Raw genomic sequence first — 7,865 nt, forward strand, 5'->3', positions numbered from 1 at the left:
ATAAATGTAACCACAATAAAGGTCCATTTTGCCACAAAACAGCTGTAGGGGAATGTTTGGTTAGAAAAATAAAAGCTTCTAAGGGTTTTTGATAATCAAAATAAAATATCTGTTGATTAGAAATGGCTATTTCCACCTTTTGAAGAGCCAATCGTCCTTCATATGTGAGGGTCCTGAGGGAGGAATGATCAGGATCTCCTTGCAAGATATCAAATAAAGGTTTTAATTCTCTGGTAGTTAATTTTAAATAGGGACATATCCAATTCATATCTCCCAATAATTTTTGAAAATCACTCAAAGTTTTCAAATTATCTTTTCAAATCTGTAACTTTTGGGTAAATATTTTTCGAAGATCTAGCTGATATCCCAAATATGATAAAGGAGACTCCTGTTGAATTTTTTCAGCAGCAATAACTAACCCATAATCCTTTAAAACCTTTTGTAAATGAACAAATACAGTAAGCAATAATGATTCATCTTCATTTGCTAAGAGAATGTCATCCATATAATGCATCATATAAACAGAAGGATAACTTTGTCTAATACAGGAAAGAGCCTGCGCTACAAACTTTTGGCATAGGGTAGGGCTATTTGCCATACCTTGAGGCAAAACTCTCCATTGGTACCTTTGCATAGGTCCCTGGAAATTAATAGAAGGGACACTAAAAGCAAATCGTTTACAATCTGTAGGGGCTAGAGGTATAGTATAAAAACAATCCTTTAAATCAATAACTATTTTAAAAGTATTTCTAGGTATTGCAGAGGCAAGGGGGAGACCAGGTTGTGATGCTCCCATGATTTCCATAGTTTCATTAATCCTTCTTAAATCTTGTAATAATCTCCATTTACCAGACTTTTTCTTTATAACAAAAATTGGTGAATTCCAAGGAGAGATAGACGGTTCAATGTGGTGTTTATCTAATTGTTCCTGCACTAACTGTTGGGCAGCTGTTAATTTCTCACTAGTTAAGTCATTGGTCAACCCAAACAGGTTTTTCATCTTTCCAGACTATTGGATCTGCATGGGGTGCAGGCATGTCAGTGACCCCTAGGGAAAATATCCCAGGCCTTGTTTAGGAGGATGAGCTGACAGAGTCACAGGAAATTGAATTCCTTGACCTTCATTTCCTAAACCAACATTAGGCAAAAATCCTTGATCAAACATTTGATTAGAGACCTTTTGATTAGGGCTATATAAATAAACTCCCATTTGTTGCATGACATCCCTTCCCCATAGATTAACCGGGAGGCCAGGAATAACATATGGTTGAAAAGTCCCACAATGTCCTTCTAAATCACTCCAATTTAATATATCAGTACTTTGTTTAGGATTTCTACTTTGACCAATGCCTTGTAATTGAGAGACAGTCTCCTGAAAAGGCCATGTAGAAGGCCACTGGTCAGCAGTTATAACGGAGACATGAGCACCAGTATCTAATAACCCAATAAAAGATTTTCCTTGAATTAACAGTTTTATCTCTGGCCTATTGGCTCCAATAGATTGCACCCAATAAACATCTGAGGACCCAAAGCCTTTATTCCCTCTAATGGCTTTTTTATATTTTCCTGAAGTAACTATCCTGGGTAAAAGAACCAGTTGAGCCATGCGCTGTCCAGGCTGAATAACAGAAATTTGAGAAGAAGAACAAATCATAATTTTAATTTCTCCAGTACAATCCTCATCGATAATTCCTGGGGAAATTATGAGTCCTTTCACGATGGAGGAACTCCTACCCAATAAAAGACCTAGGGTACCCCTGGGTAACGGCCCAAAAACTCCGGTGGGTAATGAATGCGTTCCCATTTCAGGGGTTAGTACTGCATAGGAGGGGGAACTGAGGTCCAATCCTGCACTGCCTGGGGTGGCTTGGAATAAGTCCTGAATGGATTTTTTGACTGAGGGAGGATCCAAGGGTTTGGATCCTGAAATGCCCCAAAAGTTTGATACGGGGCCTGAGGCTGGCCCCTTCGCTCATTTCCTGACTGGATAGGATTGCCCATAACATCCCTTTTAGATCTACATTCATTGGCCCAATGATTCCCTCTTTTACATCTAGGACATAAACCAGGTTCTTTAGGCGGCTTTGAAAAAGGTCTGTTTTCCTTATGTTGTGGGCAGTCTCGTATTAAATGTCCTGCCTGACCACAGCCAAAGCAATTTCCATTATTCCCCCTTTTTGGAGGGCCACTTCTATGTTGTTGAAATAAGACCTCTTTTACAGTTTTTTCTTGAAAAGCTGCAGCCATAGCAAGGCCCTGAGTGTAAGAGGGACCTATATCAGCACACAAATGAACATAATCTGATAAATCAGGCTTCTTTCTAAAAGGACGAAGGGCAGCTTGGCAAGCAGAATTAGCATTTTCATAGGCCAACTGTTTAACTAAGATAATTTCTGCTTCTGATTCTCCAATTATTCTGCTAGCTGTTTGCAACAAACGATCTAAAAAATTTTGGAAGGGTTCATCGGGCCCTTGTCTGATTTTAGAAAGATCCTCTGTAGCCTGTCCAGAGGAAGACAATTTTCTCCAAGAAGCTTTGGCAACTGCATTAATTTGAGTATATACTCCTAGGGGAAAACCCAGTTTGTGAGTAACATCAACATAAGGTCCCTCTCCTGCTAGCATCTCATAAGTTGCATTAAGTTCTCCTTGCTGTCGATTCAGGTCTGCTATTCTCTGGCATTGTTCTGCATATTCAGACTTCCACAACAAATAAGCTCCTCCAGCTAGGCAAGCCTTAGCAATCTGTTTCCAATCAAAAGGCAGCAAGGCATCAGTTGCAAGAGAATCTAGCATGGCTAATGTAAAAGGGGCAGTTGGCCCATATTGGGTACAAGCCATTTTCAATTCTTTTAATTATTTAAAAGGGATGGGGGCGTGTTGTCGAACAAGGTTTCCCTGACCATCCTGAGCCTCAAAAACTGGGCAGGCCAGAGAAAATGCAGATACATCCTCACCTTCTTTAAAGGCTTGCTGTAAACTCTGCTGAACTGGAGATTTAAGGAGTTGGGAGTTTACTCTCACAGGCTTCCAGCCTTCAGGAGGTCCTGAAGCCAAAGCAATTAAAGAAGGCTCCTTTTCTAACCGATTGTCACAAGGAGAAGGATCAAGATCTGCTATTGTACTAGTCTTGTTTTTAGGGGGTTTATGACTAGTCCATTGAGCTTCCATTTGTTTAGACAGATTTTCTATCATTTTTTTCTATTTTTTCCATCACTTTTTCTATTTTTTCCATCCTGTCTTCTAACTGAACTTTTTGTGAATCCTTAGTATGGGCTGCTGTCACTAAAGGCAGCCATACATTTTCATAATATTTAGCAGTTTCTACCTCAAAACCTAGAGGTTCCAGAGGAGCCGTCGGAATGATACTTTCACTTTCAATTTTACAATTATCATACTCAGGTTCCTCTACACTCAATAAACTTTTAAACATATATACAAAAGGCAAGCGACTGTTGCTAGCTCCCATTTTTAATATTTATAAGAAAACTCACCGCTCCTCTTTTTGCCTTCCTTTTGAAGGTCCTCTTCTTTCTTTTCGTCGAGATCTCCTTTTATTCTTTATCCAGCGGTGTCCTTCACTGAATCCCTCGATACTCAGGTCCCTGTTCAGGCGCCACTTGTGGCGGTCCAGCCCTCACAACACGAACATGCCTGAGTCGGGGAGTGAGGATTAAGAAAGGAAAGAACACTCCAGCCTGAGTGGAGACAGAAGTCTGCTTTATTGCACAGAAACAGTTCCTTTTATAGGCTCGCATCAACAGGAAGCTTTTAAGGGCGCACAACAACAGAAAACACCAAGCAATTGTTTTTATCTTTATGCAAAGACCGGATTTCCTGACTCTTACAGATAACATCAGATCTTCTGCTAACGAGTTTCCTGTTATGTCAGGGTCAAAGAATCAAAACAAGCTCAACAAACAGTTTCCTTGAAAAGTAGCAAATGTTGATGCCTTAATTATACAGGAAGAAGTTATTTTCCAAATGTCAAACTCCAGTGGGCCATGACTGGGCCCCCACAGAAAGAATAAGAAATCAAAAGGCAGACCTATTGGGGAAAGTATGGGGTGTGTGTGAAGGATTGAAAATGATCAGCATATTCTATATGTAGCCCCAAATCCCTCAAAATGAATATAACTATGAAGTATTACAAACATACATGAAGAGAAGGGAGAAGGAGAGAGAGAAAGAGAGAGAAATACTGCTATATAAAAAGATTGATAGGGCTGAGGGTACAGAAAAAAATGAAAAATAGAAAGAACTGGAGGTGTGGCTCGATGGTACAGTGTCTCCAGATTCAATCCCCAGTACCACCAAAATAATAAATAATAAATAAATAAAGGGGTCGATACAGACATGGATTCATCAGCTTTCCCATTGCTGTGGTGCACACAACTTAAAGAGGAAAGGTTTAATTTAGCTCACAGTTTCAGGAGATTCAAACCATGGTCAGCAGGTTGAGAAAGCTGCTAAGTTTATGATGTCCAGAAGCAGAGCAGGGGAGCTGTGACAGAGAGGAAGGTGCCAGGGACCCTGTACAATACCCAACTCCACACTTCTGTGACTCACCAGACATAATCAGGACTGTGCCTTACTAATGTGCTAGGTATTTCTTCCAGTGACGTCAACATATCAGGATTAAGAGTCACAAGAAGCGACGTATTCCATGGGCCACCAGTCACCTGACTTTGGGCAGCTTCACTTTCCTGAGCCAAGACTCTAGTGTATAGGAAGAACAGACAGAGACGCAACCTCTTGGAGCTATTCTGTAACCTATCATCTTTTCCATCTCTGACTTTGATCACTTATACTCAAGATAGAGCAAAATAGCAATGCGTTGTAACCTAAATCATTTTACTGAAACTGACAATAAGATAAGCTTCCTTTCACAGCAAAAAGACAAATCGTTTATAAAGTCAAGTTATCACGTTGCAGTCTGATCAGGATGCCTTTAAATCTATGCATGCACATTTCTTGCTGAACATGTTATTTAATAAGGCCTAAAGTAAAATTGGAAGCGAAAACATAGTGAGTTTTATGTTCCTGACTAAAGAGATAAATTTGGTAGTTGTTTCTCAGGTAACTAAACTTTGCTGTCTGACTTAGATTTTTATGTATTTAATTTGCCCTTAAACCGAGATTCTCTGTAAAGTTCCATAACTGCTTTAAAATATGAGCTTTATTAGAGATGTGAAAACTGAGAATGTAGTAATATTTTCTTCTTATTAACTCATCACACAATACTAAAGCAAGGAATGGAGACTTAGAAGGCCTGGGAAAAAATCGGGAAGAATAAAGGCCAAGGACAGTAACCGTCTGTCTTCATGACCCTGAAAATAATTGAGGTTTTAGAAAAAAGAACTTGATTCCTTCACCTTCAAAATTCTCTGGTTTTACAGCTAAACAATGTAATACTTCATTTCAAAAAGAAAAAACAAGGTCATCTTTTGTATTAGGATTTTCAGAGGCTTTCTTGCTCGCTGGTTGGTTGTGTTGTTGTTCTTTGGGGTTTTTTGCACCAGGGATCGAACTCGGGTCCTTGTGCTTGTGAGGGAGGCAGTGGAAGCACTGAGCTAAACCCCTGGCCCTTTTTTTTTTTTTGCAATTTTGTATTTGTTTTTGGAAGTAAACATTTGCTTTTTAAAGTTTCATTTGACAAGTTATCTTTAGAGCAGGTTGGTAAATAGATGCTACACATCTCACTTTTAAGAAGACCCTATAGGTCTTGGGAAGCTACAGTCCATTCTTCAGGTTGACTCAAATTCCAGAAAATCAGGTTAAGTCACCATCAAGCATCATCATTCATTGCTTCTATCCCAAGTAACATCTGACATATAGTCTAGGCAAGCAAATAGCTATGCCGTACAGTTCAGAATGTATAAAAATCCTAACATTGGTACTAAATGCTTCAGATCAGAGGAGCTTTACAAGCTTGACCTAATTAAACAAATGAGTGACTTCAAAGTTAAGGGTATCTGAGTTTTGTCCTTAAATGTGACAGGAGCAACTCTGAAAGTTTTCCTCATTGAGAAAAATACTGAAAATAATATCTACTCTATAAGATTAAATTACAGAAGGGAAGCATCTAGCACAAAGCAGGTCCTCTGTAAATGCTAGCCTCTACTGCCCAAAGGGCGACATGCTAGAGCACATGGTTAGCTCTCTACACTTAACAAAGACAGGTGACAGGTCATTTACTGTCACTCAGTTTAGAGCTCACGATGCAGTCACATGCCACTTCTCTGTGCAGTTAGTTGCACCTCCCTGATAAACCTGCAAACAGCCAGGACCGGTGGTACATACCCATAAGTCTAGCACTCAGGGAGGCTGAGGCAGAAGCACAGCAAGTTCAAACCCCGACCTGGGCAACTTAGTGACTTAGCAAGACCCTGTCTTAAAATTAAACATCTTTCAAGGCTGGGGATTAGCTCAGTAAAAAGGAGTTCAATCAGGAGTTCAATCCCAGTACTACAAGAGAAAAGCGGTGGGGCACATCCGGCTCCTGGTCAGGGAACCAAAGACGTCACATCTGGCAAAGGAGCACTGCTGCTCTGCTGTCTGAGCAGCACACCAGGATGGTAAACTCAGCTTATGTTTATAGAGGACTAACTCCATTATTTGCATAGAGGAAAAGGAAGGAAGAAGAAAGGAGAAGAGAGCTACTCTGGTAAGAATCAGGGTACAGGGCTTTGGAAAGATGGAGGACCTGTGGTATATTGTTTTGTTCCCAGCTGCTTTATAGGAGGTCAGAGAGCACCACCACCACCCCACTGAGAATTTGCCATAACTGTATTGGCTTCTGGGCACCTCTGCCTAATGTCATTTCTTCTGGTGGTCTATGTGCAGCTTCTTTCTGTCTGTTTACTTGTCCTTGACCTACTTTTTCAGCCCTTATCTTCATGCTGAGCTGCTAATTGGCAAGAGTTTCTTATTCATGCTTAGCTTAGCATTAGTAAGGGAGCATATGGATATCTATTGTACTCTATAATAACTCCAGAGTGAATAATATAGTGACTCTAGAGTGAATACACATGTATAGAAGTGTTGTGTTAGTGCACAACTACAGATACATACGGTCTTGAAGTATGTTTCATCCATATTTTATTGGAAGTGGGGGAGTCTCATTATTTGTGTACTTGTCTTTCTCCCTGTGTCCTGCTTGTCAGCTCTTGGTTTTTGTTTCTTGGTGCAAGTCCTAGATCACTTGATACCACAGTTTGCATGGCTGAAGGGTTCATGGAGTGAGAAACTATAGTAGGAGACTAAGAAAGTCAGACAAAGAAGAAGACAAAGATGACAGTAAAGTTTATGAAGCTGAGGAAAGATAGAAACCCTTTGTCCTGATGAGACACAGGCTTGGCTTGTACCCTCAGCACCTTTATTTACAGTGTAGGTATGGCAACGGAAAGGGGATGCCTGATTGGAGCAGGGAAAATGGACAGGTCTGCAGGAGAAAATGCTTGATGTTTCTCTGGCAAATGGGTAGAAGGAAGACAGTCCTCTTCTTGGTCAGGCCTTGCTCCATCATGCCTTCCTGTTACCTGTTCTCCTGTGACAGGGGCCTGACTCATCAGCAGAAGGAGGTGAGCTAAGTCTGCCATAGTGATCTACAGTGAATCACTCCCAGCGATTTGGTGCCTTTTTATTTAACCTGATTTTTCTCTCTTTCTCTACCCCATCCTTGACCTGCTTCCCAGGGGAATCTCTAACAAAGTTGTTTTTTTTTTCCTTTTAGTCAGGTTTAGCTAGAAAAACCTAATGAGGCTCCTACTCTATTTTTTTTTTCCTGTCTATAAACCCTGACCTTAAAGAAAGGAAGAGAGAGAGAGAGAGAGAGAGAGAGAGAGAGAGAGAGAGAGAGAAAA

Source organism: Fukomys damarensis, unplaced genomic scaffold (genome assembly GCF_012274545.1).
Source record: "Fukomys damarensis isolate Sample0158 unplaced genomic scaffold, DMR_v1.0_HiC HiC_scaffold_1, whole genome shotgun sequence".
In the NCBI taxonomy this organism is placed as follows: domain Eukaryota; kingdom Metazoa; phylum Chordata; class Mammalia; order Rodentia; family Bathyergidae; genus Fukomys; species Fukomys damarensis.